The sequence below is a fragment of the Carassius auratus genome, chromosome 11 (assembly GCF_003368295.1).
Source record: "Carassius auratus strain Wakin chromosome 11, ASM336829v1, whole genome shotgun sequence".
NCBI classification, from domain to species: Eukaryota; Metazoa; Chordata; class Actinopteri; order Cypriniformes; family Cyprinidae; genus Carassius; species Carassius auratus.
Genome location: NC_039253.1, coordinates 1,125,636 through 1,137,716, shown reverse-complemented (window position 1 = coordinate 1,137,716; position 12,081 = coordinate 1,125,636). Strand labels below are relative to the sequence as shown.

The 12,081-nt window shown below is 36.0% G+C and overlaps 1 pseudogene; it reads right to left on the bottom strand.

Moving 5' to 3' along the window:
- Positions 1–4,503: 4,503 nt before the first annotated feature.
- The window catches only part of LOC113110547 (ran-binding protein 3-like), a 7,692-nt pseudogene continuing 114 nt past the window's right edge, over positions 4,504–12,081 (bottom strand).

Below are 12,081 nucleotides of genomic sequence, written 5' to 3'. Positions count from 1 at the left end.
GTAAAGGACCCTATGGTTCTATATAGAACCCCAATGAACCCTTTTTTCTAAGAGTGTGCTGTTATAACATTCACCTTGGAGATTGAAAATGGGGTCGCGAATCATTTGAGTCAGTTTGGGAGTTCGATACGGGATGACGAATCATTTGAGTCAGTTCGGGAGTTCGGAGCGGGTTCGCGAATCATTTGAGTCAGTTTGGGGATCACAAATCATTTGAATCAGTTCAGAAGTTCGGAGCGGGATCACGAATCATTTCAATTAGTTCGGGAATGCGTAGCGGGTTCACGAATCATTTGAGTCAGTTTGGGGATCGCAAATCATTTGAATCAGGTCGGGAGTTCGTAGCAAGCTCGCGAATCATTTGAGTCAGTTTGGGGATCGCGAATCATTTGAGTCAGTTCGGGAGTTCGGAGCGGATTCACGAATCATTTGAGTCGGATTGGGGATCACAAATCATTTGAATCAGTTCGCTAGTTCGTAGCAGGCTCGCGAATCATTTGAGTCAGTTCGGGAGTTCGGAGCGGGTTCGCGAATCATTTGAGTCAATTCGAGAGTTCGGAGCGAATAGTGGCGTTCGGAGTATGGAGCGTGAATCATTTGAGTCGGTTTGGGGATCGCGTATCATCTGAATCAGTTCGGGAGTTCATAGCGGGTTCGCGAATCATTTGAGTCAATTTGGGTAACGCGAATCATTTGAATCAGTTCGGGAGTTCGTAGTGGGTTCGCGAATCATTTTCGTCAATTCGGGAGTTCTTAGCGGATTAGCGATAAATTTGAGTCAGTTTGGGGATCGCGAATCATTTGAATCAGTTCGGGAGCTCGGAGCGGGTTCGCGAATCATTTGAGTCAGTTCGGGAGTTCGTATTAACTTGTGTTAACTTCAAACTCGCCACATGACATGGAATTTTGTGATATATTGTATATTTATGAAGAATTTGCTTTTCTGCACTTAGAACGCTGGTGTTTGTTGTCCTAAAGCTGTTAACAGGAGATGCTTTTATTTCTTCTGAAAGGTTTCTAGGAAAGTGTTCGTCACATATCATCTGAAATGCTTCATTAATTCATGGCCTCACGCATGCAAGGGCGTTCTGGGCCGATAGCAGACCTCACAGCACACCAAAACTGACACATCACACCCTCTCTGTTAAAATAAACTCAACTGAAGCTGTCCAGAATGAGTGACGAGTTCAAGAGCTGTGGAAAATTACAGAAACGCCCCAGCGGAGAAGCACAAAGATGATTTCACACGTCAAACCAAGCAGTTCAGGATCATTCCTGCTAGATTTGTACATGCATTTCAGTCACTACTTTGTTATTTACAGAAAGAAATTGTATTTGTTCTTTATCCTGTTTTTAAAAAGACATTGTTGCACTAAATAAGAAAATATCAAACCAGGTTTGATTGGGGTCAAGGTGTTTTCAGTGGTGTTTAGTCCAGTAGCATGTAGTGAAATTGTTTAAATACAGAATTCAGGTATACTATGACAAGTCCCTACCAAAGACTTAAATAGTATTTTCTTGTAAAACATTCTTCAGTAATCTTTGATAGAGCACCGGGTTGAACTTCCAGGGAACTGTCTTCATGCATTGATTGAAAACCACTTTGGGATTGCTGCATTGGATCATTTGTTTGCAAATATCATATGGTTTGATAACCAGTTTGTGTGACTCATGCTTTTGAGTGTGTGTCCAGAATTGTCCAATTATTTAAATCCACCATATGAACTATATGAGCAGTTAAGCAATAAATATGAAATCTCAACAAAATGGCAGAGTGCTTAAACGTTAAATCCCTTCACTTTACCTGTAGTTTGTCAGAATAACAGAATGCAGTCAATATCTGTTGTTATTCTGTTGGCTGTTTGTGTTAGTTAACAAAGCCAACTGTCAAATAGATGCTTGTGTTTCTAAACCATGTAGTTATGGTATGAATGAAGCTATAATTAGCTTACAAAAGGCTCCCAAACATCAATTAGCTAAAATAACTTGCTCAAAATGGCTTTGACCTTTTAACCATTAAAACTTGAGAGAATGGAAGAAAACAGTGGATTTGACCTTGCATGTAGACCACACTGTGACATAACATTACTCATACTGATATTCAATCATTACCAAAGTTAAATTATAGACTATAATCAATCAAATATCCCATGACAGATATAATTACATGGCTCTTTAGAATACTCGGTTTTAATTAGTAAATTGCGCCATCAAGCGGTCTGATGTTTTCTGTGCGCCTCAGATCACGTTCGTTTCCTACAAACCAAAGACCATTGCTGTAGCGCTTCACGCCTAAAACTAATTTTATTTTATATGTGAGTTGAGCTTGAGTTCAGCTCTTCGGCGAGAATTAAAATGCTGGTTTGAGGGGTATCTGTGCACCCAAAAAAAAAATAAAAATAAAAAATAACAATAAAGAGATTTAGCCCCAAAGCACTGCCAAAAAAACACTGCCTTTCTATTTCCATAGGCCGGTGTCTATGGGTGTAGCAGTCGATTCTGTTCCCCTCGAAATGTCTGTTTCCCATCGGGTTGCCAGGTCCGTGTAATAAACCCTACCAAATAGTTAATCAAACATATTCCAAAGTAGCCTAAATTCCGCGGATTTGGCAACATTCCCGCATACAAATACACCAAACACACCTGGATGTAAGGAAAGCAAAAAGGGACAAATTTCTTGCTACACTGCAGCATAGTAAAATTATTCTCCCGCTCCCGTTTATGTTCTTTTTTTTTATTCATCTTGCAGTTGTTCCGTTATTTTTGTCTTGTGTTTTTACATTTCAAGTTGAAAAACCTCTCGTCTTAAATTTATTTTAAGTTTAAGATTTAGGACGGTAATTTGAAATATTTGACTTGCCGTACATCCAGTCACGCTTCTTGCGCACGCTAGTTCTGATCGTACGCATAGTAACCATAGACAGTAAAAGAAATGGACACAGCGACCCCATTGGAACTCAATTGAGACAAATGAAGCCCAGTTTTAGCGTTTTTTAGCACTTCCGTTTCTGACGCGCAGACTCAAACGAAGCTTGACGACGTCAGCAACCTGTCTGACAGATGTAAATCTTCTAGTAGCTGTGAGTGCAAACTGCCATCGTTAATCTTGGAGAGACGGCGAACTTGAGCGGGGAGTTCTTTGTCGTGAGTGAGCAGGAGTAAGTAATCTGATTAATTATTTTGTATAGTATTTTAAAATGTAACGCCAGTACGCCATATTAAGTTAATTGCCTGCGAGCTTCTCCTCCTGTCTGTACGGTAATGCGACAGAGAGCCGAGTGGTTATGACGCAATCGTTAGCCTATTTTTTACAAAAACTGTTTCTACAGGGCCATAATGTAACATAGAAGGTAATGGAGCCCTTTATACATTTTCGTGTATCTTTAGAAATAAATAATGGACAAACAGAGTCTTTAAACGCCTCAGATGTAAAGTTATTCGCTGTCAAAGTGACGCCAAAATGAATGGGAGTCAATGGGAATGCTAACGCAAGTGAAGTTCTGCTAAAAGATGGCAGCCCCCACCCGACTTCAACTTCCGGTCGAGTTCCTTGCCCCTTGATAGTAACTCGGCAACTACGTAAGAATTGTAGTATGTTTGCGTAAAGGGGAACAGACATTCCGAGGGGAACAGAATCGACTGCTACACCTGACCTGTCTTACCTGTCGAGCAAGAAAGAGTCCATCTCTGGGTCGGTTTTAAATCCTTTAAGCCATCTCTGAAACCACCTCACCTTCCCCTTTGCGTGTAAACTTTTAAACAATTTACTGATAACAATTCTTCTCATTGGTTATAAACCTGCGTTGTAATACTCGGACCTTCTTCTCTTTGTTTACACACGTGACATACGTAACCAAGCAAAGACGAGTGACGTAAATGTGTCACTTCCCGCGAAATCCGACCAGACATCTTCCATATACTGCAGCTTATTTTAATTAATTTAATTTTAATACTTAAGAAATTTAAAAAAAAATCAAAAATTTTCTTGAAGAAAATATTTTATTGTAGTATATTTTAATATTACATTTTACTTATTTTGTCCATAAAATTAATCATCTATGTCACTAAAAAGAAAAAACCTCTAAAAATGGTTCATCACATCACCATGTGACCAACATGTATGCTTTCTTCTTCTGTCAAAGGACATTTTAACTGACCACCAATGTTATATATATCTTATTTTAATGGGAAAAATTAATATATATAAATATAATTTATTTTTATTATTTTATTTTATAAATGTTTTCATATTTGAGGCTAACCTTATGAAGAAAATAGCATGTTGTTGGCCAGACTAGGCATATTACATTGAAATTATGAGTCAAAAAAGAAAATAATCAAGTTACTCCACAGACCCAATTTTTGTATCACAGTTTTCATGACCCGACTGTGTGATTGTTTACTGATGTCCACTTTTCAGTAAACTGCTACCTGAACAGCAAACACAGTTAAGAACTAAATATTACTAACTGAGAAACAATATTACCCAGTTTACAGAGTGCAGACAATGGAAGAAGAGACTTTATGAAACAACAATCAACGGTTTCCAATTGACAGAATGATGTAAATTAGAAGCAGAATCATATTTCATAATTCAGAAACAACAGACATGTGCAGGTGGAATAGTGGAATGGTCTAAATAAATTTAATTGCAAACATGAATACAATATAGTTTCCCAGTGGGGGAAAAAAAAAAGATCCTGGATGAATAATGAATAAAAATGAAAAACAGGAAAAAACGAAATATCTAAATTATTTGCATATTCCAGAGTTTTATAACTTGTCACATGGTCAATGGAAAACAGAACAGACCAACTATATATAGACATTTTACCACCATTACATATTTGAACAAAAAAGACAATTATTCCAGTGAAATCAATGGTCCAGAAGCAGCCTAGCCCTTCTAAACGATCTCCAAACGCTTCCACCAGAGCTAAATTGTATATTTAAACCACAAGACCAGTGCAGTTGAGCTAGTCTGGACCAGAAATAGCACGGGCGCATTCACAGTCTATCTGAGGTCTACACAAATCAACCCAAAAAAAGAACATAAAAAACAAGAAGTAGTGTGTCCTACAGGACATCTGCTGCAACACATTGAATGTAAACATTTACTGACATTTACAGCAATCAACTCGCACTCAGCAAACATCTGTTTTGTAAACCTTTAGCTATGCTAGTGCTTTCATATTGACGGGAAACATCTTACTCTATGGAAACACCTTCATTCTGAAGCGAAACGACAATGTAATGCAGGTACAACTGAAATATGAACAACTATTAAGTGCTATAGTTGCTATAAACACTATATCCTCTGCAAACAGGACAAAAAATATATATTTTTTTATCTCACTAAGTTTTTAACAAAGACTAATTTAATATATTGACCAACATATCTACATAGCTTGTTTTATTTGTAACAATATTGAATAATAATTTTAAAAAATCCTATAGTAAAATGACTAAATGTGAAGAACTGAAGAGTTCTCTTTAACTGCATGTGTGGACAGAAACAGTCATTCTATTTCCACATTTTGTGAATATGCTACACTCGAGTACCTATCACTGGCAGTGCACTGAGGAGATTCGGCAGCAGAGAGGGACTGGGTCAGAGTCACAGGTTTCTCATGAGTGATATCTGGCCCACACTAGCTGACAAACTGCCTTTACAACTTAAGATCAAGCAGCTTTTGTTTCTTCAAGAAACTGTATAAAAGGGCAAATCTCACAAAAATAAATAAATGTATATAGTGTAGGTTACATTTCATCAAAAGAAAAACATAATTTATTAAAATTATTGTAATATAACTGCATATTTTATTTAATTATATAAAATTTAGTATTCAATTATATTACAATAATTTGTGATTATATTATAATATGAATAATTAGGTTACAATAATGTGTAATGAGCCACACTAGCTGACCAAAAGTCTTCTATAACTTATGATGAATCAGGTTTTGCTTCTTAAAAACCCTTTAATCTGTAAAAAAAACGCAATTCTCTCTCAAAAAGAAAGTCATATTTCACTTAAAATTCAAATGAACTTTTGTTTAAAATAATTATTTATTCAAATTACTGTAATATTATCGAATTGTATATACAACATTATATAAATTAAGCCTAATTTAATTCTGCTGATGTGTTTAGTATTGTGGCATTATTTTAATAATATTTTGATGAATTGACAATTATGACATAAGATGGAGTAAAAACATCCTGTCTAGGCAAAATGGCTTTTTTTCTTTCAATCAAATTATGAAAAATTAAGCAGAAATACTACCCTGATTTATTCAATTTAATAACATTTTAATTTCAATAATTAGGATGCATTTCTTTCATACTAAAGTAGGCTGAAAATTGAGGTTGGATGAATTTTATGTAGAAAAATAAGATCACAGTGCAAACCCTCTTAAAGGAACAGTTCATACACACATTAAAAATGACTCAAACATCAAAGGATGCTCAGCAGTGAATGGGTGCCGTCGGAATGAGAGTCCAAACAGCTGAAATAAACATCATAATAATCCACACTACTCCAGTCCATCAGTTAATGTATTGTGAAGCAAAAAACTGCACGTCTGGACGTTCATTCTGACGGCACCCATTCACTGCAGAGGATCCACTGGTGAGCAAATGATGGAATGCTACATGAATGCTTCATTTCTCCAGATCTGTTCCCATGAAGAAACAAACTCATCTACATTTTGAGTCAATTTTTGGTTGAACCATTCCTTTAATGGTTTTATTTTAGTGTGAAATGTAACCCTGACAGATTCTGTGAGATTCACCCCGACAGGCCAGTTCTACAGCTGCGCAATCACAAAACGTAAAATATCCTGTCCAACTATTTTCCTATATATTTTTTTTAACAAATATCCGTTAAATAAGAGAAACGACAAACATTTAAATTAAAAACACTGTATATAGTATTACGGTAGTACAGACAATACAGAACACATGTAATGATAGTTATTAATGTCCTTAATAAAACATTTTGCTATAAAACTTTTGATCCTAAACTATGTACAGTACATATTCATAAAAATATACTGTGTGAAAAGGTACTATTGCAATGAAACTGGAGAATAATTTACAGTAAGTGTCTGTACAATGGTCAACCTCACTGCAATGATATGTAAAAGCTGAAACATTTCACCCCAAAAATAAAAAACTCTGTCATTGTTTACACATCCAAACCCAGAATCCTCAAAAATATATTTCTTTTTTCAGCTTTGAAACTACAAAAGAGTCACAACAGAATGTTCATTTATAGCTGAACTTTTCCTTTAAGTAAAAGAGAGTAAATTCTAAAGATCTAAAGTGATTTTAACAACACAGCAGAAACTGAGCTGAACCGTGATGGAAGATGAGATGAGACAACAAACTCTACTCTGTGCACACTCAGCAGGGAATGGAGTAATTAAGTCTCACAACATTTAGAAAGGAAATTCGGTTTACTAAAACACTAAGAGCCTCTCATTCTCATCAATATGATGACTTTGAGAGTGTTATGTGTCCAGTCCTGAAGATGAGCTGTTTTGCTGTTAAAATGCAATCAATAAAACCAGCTGAACACATGACTACAGTACACCTGAAGGAGAAAAAACACCTGCATAGTATTTGAGGGGATCAGAGGGCTGCAGTGAGGCATTGTGGGATAAACATCAGCAGCAGACTTAACACTGTGTGTCACCTGTGGATGGACACACACCTGCCTCTGGATTACCTGAAAAAAAAATGGTTTAAATGAGCAATGCACAGACAATAACAAAGACAAACAAATAATAAATACAAAAATATGCACACACACATATATATAAGGAGATAAAAACAAATGAAAAAAAATGTCCAAAATGACTGATTTGGTGGACAATCAATCAATCAATATATATATATCATTAATAATTATTACTAATAAATGATAAGAGACAAAAATAAAAGATTTTCAAATTACTAGACATTTTATTATTTTAATGAGACTTCTTTTCTTTATTATGATATCAATATTTCCTGGATGTTTTTGAATTTACGCCAGCCAAAAACATAAAATAAATATTTAATTAAATTAAAATATGCATATTATTGAAAAGATTAATTGAAGTAATGCAATAGTATTTTTAATGTATTGTTAAATAAATTACCAATTGTGAACAAAAAAAAAAACTTAATTTTCAAAAGAATAAATAAAAAATAATATCTCTCTCTCTCTCTCTCTCAATCAATATATATATATATATATATATATATATATATACACACACACACACATATATATACACACACACATACACATATCATATCAACAAAATATTTTTGATTTGCATCTTACAAGTGCAGATAACAACCATGAACTTGATACCAATATGAGATATTACCTGGAGCAGGGGTGGCAGCTGTGGGGGGCGTGCGGGACTCGTCGTCGTCGCTGAAGCGGATAACCGGCTGGCTGTCACACTCCTGTCCGCTGATGCTCCGCAGCGCCAGGATACGATGGTGCAGGGCTGCAAAGAGCTGCGCAGTGTCCTTAGAGCTGGACTGAGAGATGAGACGAGCAACACAACACTGACTGACTCAAATCAGCTGATCATATGATAATCACTGGGTGCATTCTTACAGATATGAGGAAAGACTTTGACGCCCTGCTCCTCTGTGTCCATAGCTGTTATTCTGAGACTCTTCTCACTGGCTTTATCCACTTGCATCTGAGACCAAAGCTTAGTGTTGAGGATCACTCGAAGACTTCCCTGAGTCCGCATGACTGCAAGACAAAAAAAAAAACACTGTGATCAGCTGCCTATCAGTAAACAAGAACACTAAAGATTTCTCTTTTCTAAACTAGTGCCTGAAAAAAGGTGTGTTGTGCCATTTTTTGCTAAATAAATGTTTAATACAGGCTGATATGTAGGAACAATTCAATAAACTGTCCAGCATTTGTCTATTTTGAGATTGCTAGCATCAGCCACTAACTTCAGCACTCAAAACAGATAAAACAGAAGAAATAGCACCCCCTTGTGTCAGTCACAAAATCTGCAAGTGGCCTCATCTACAGTCTAATGAAAATGAGGTGTTTTTAGTGAATGTTTTGTATAACTATTGCTTTACACAAACATCCAGTAATTCAAGCTGCTGTGTATGAAGTTATAGTTCATCCAATGCCAAACTCATGTGACTCCTCTTTTTTCATGAAATTCAAAGATATGTTTAAGCAGAAATGCTAAGCTTCTGTTTTCCATATAAACAAAAACAAAGAGTGATTTTGACACTACTGTTCTAAAGTTGGTGGTCAGAATGAGTTTTAAAGAAATAGATATTTAATTCAGCAATGATCAAAAGTCACAGTAAAGACACTCATAATGTTACAAATGATTCCTACTTTAAATAAATGCTATTCTTTTGAACTTTCTTTTTATCATTACATTTTAAAGTGTATTCAAATAGAAAACAGTTATATTTTAAATGGTAATATTCCACAGTATTACTGGTTTAATTGTGTTTTGATCAAATAAATGCAGCCCTGGTTGGCATAAGACTTCTTTCAGAAACATTAACGGTAGAGTATATTAAATGTTCGATATTCTGCACGTGATCTTTTTCAAGATAAAAAAAAATATATCTTTTAATTACATTATGACAAAACTTTCACTTTTGGGATTAAATTTTCCTTTTGATATCAATGAATGGCCACTATCAGAACTCCATGGCAAATTCGCAGTAAATATTGAAGTGCAAAGGTTATACGACCAAGGCCTTTGTGCATTACCCAGTCTGGACTGTAAGGTGCCGTCGTCAGCGGACGCCATGTCATTGAGCCTGAGCACTCCACATCCTTTCTCCAGCCATGACTGAGATGTCAAGCTCAAACACAAACAGCTTACACTGCATCTGAAAACACACGGCAGAGAGCATCATCCTCTCAGGTGTTTGTGAAGCTGGCCTGTATGGATCAGATGTGTGCGCTGCTCTCACCTGCAGCACATTGCTCTCAGACTCCTCTCCTGTCCTGACCTCCAACCTGCTCTATAAACACTTGTGGGGTTGTGTGCTTCGTGTCGCGCCGCCGACTCCTCCAGAGACTCTTCATGTTGTCACCTACAGCACATTAAAAAACCACAGCATGAGCTTCAATTGCTTAAGGCAGTGGATAGAAAATGATACTGTGAAAATAAAGGAGAACAAGAACCGTACCATTATCTTTGTACAATTAAGGGATATTACTGACTTTATTAAAAAAGGATTCAAATGCAGTTTCTTTGAACTATCTATTCATTCAGAGAAAAACGCATTAAGATTTCCACAAAAATCTGCAGCAGCACGACTGATTTCAATAATAATCAGAAATGCTTCTTGAGCAGCATATCAGAATGATTTCTGATGTATCATGTGACACTGAAGACTGGAGGAATGATGCTGAAAATTCAACTTTGCATCACAGAATTAAACTATTTTAAAATATATTCAAACAGAAAACAATGTAACATTGTATGTTTCACAATATTACTGTTTTTAGAATGTTATGAACAGAACTTCGTATTAAAATCTTCTTGACATTAGATACCTGATGGGTTAGATTTAATTTATTCATAAAGACAGTTGTGGACTCTTATGACAAATTGCAAGTCGCTTTGAAAAACACACACACGAGTGCATAGATTTGCTAAAAAACACATATATGTATGTATATGTTAAGCATTCTATGCTATTTTATTAACATCCTGCCACTTCTGGTTTGTTTTTAAGACTCTGTAAGATTAAAAAAAAATAAAAGTCACAAAAAGTCAAAAATCACATACCCTTCTCCAGAGTTTGATCATGTGAGGAGGAAATCTGACTGAACAGGCCCATCTCTGACTGAGGCTCTTTGCTGCCCCTGGAGGTTCAGTGCTGAGTTTTGGCATTGCCTATAAGCATGCAATACATAAACATGTCAGGAACTGTGATCTATTATAACCTGACCATGCCAATCATGACAAACACATCAAAGATTCGAACAGAATTTACAGTTTTACCAAGACACGATCCGACATGTTCTGCCCAAAGACAAACTTCACGCTGTTGGCATTGCTGCAGTCAAGGTTTTTGTGCACTACGAGAAACAATATTGATTCCAAGGAAAGTTACACATCTCTGCCCGAGGGGATCTGTAAAATTTTCTTTAAATATTAACATGAACATTTCAGATGCAGTACCTGGAAGTGACATACTGCAAAAAGTAATTTGTTTCCTTTGAATCACCACTTTTGGATGAGACACAGCTGGTGCCCAGCTTGCAGAAAACACACTTATACTTTCAATCAACAAGACGAAACACCAACACAGAAGCCAGAACTATTTCTCACTAAAAGTCAGAACTTGATCAAGAATTATTCGGAATTAGGGCTGGGTGATACAGGTAAATGATAACTTGATCTATATTTAAAATACATAAAAAGGACAAAATAATCATAAAATAATATCTCCTACATATTTGCACTGAAGTAGTTTATTTTTGTCATCGGATGCAGATGAATCAAAACTTTGCTCTATCCCTCATGTTCTGTCCAAACACAAAACTGGTCTCAAGTGGGGCACCTTCAGTTTGGTCTTCTGTTTTTTGTCCAAGAGTGTTGTTGCTCTTTACCTTAAAAGAAATAACACAAAAGGTTATTTAAGTTTAAAAGTGTGACCACGCTGCTCATATCCTGTTCACTTTGCGCTAGTTGTCTTTCAGAGCTTCAACTAGAAATACGGGGTCAGCCAAATAAAATGAAGATTTCAGAACAAGATGACAAAGTACTTTCTGGAAGCCACAGCTAGTGAAAGAAAACTAGACTTGTCTGGCCTTTGGACCACAGCCGCATGCTGCGTTCAAACATGCTTTATATTTGGCAAATATAAAAAAACACTGAGTGGCAAACATTAAAAGTGGCCCTGAAAACTATGTCGACACTTAAACCACACTTCAAGATGAATATGAATCCTGTTTATATAACAAAATATCAAACAAAGTGGCATGAAAAAGTATTGCGCAAGTACACCTTTTTAAGCAAAATAGTACAAAAAGTATTAATCGGTTTTCTCCCAAAGTGCACCCGAAA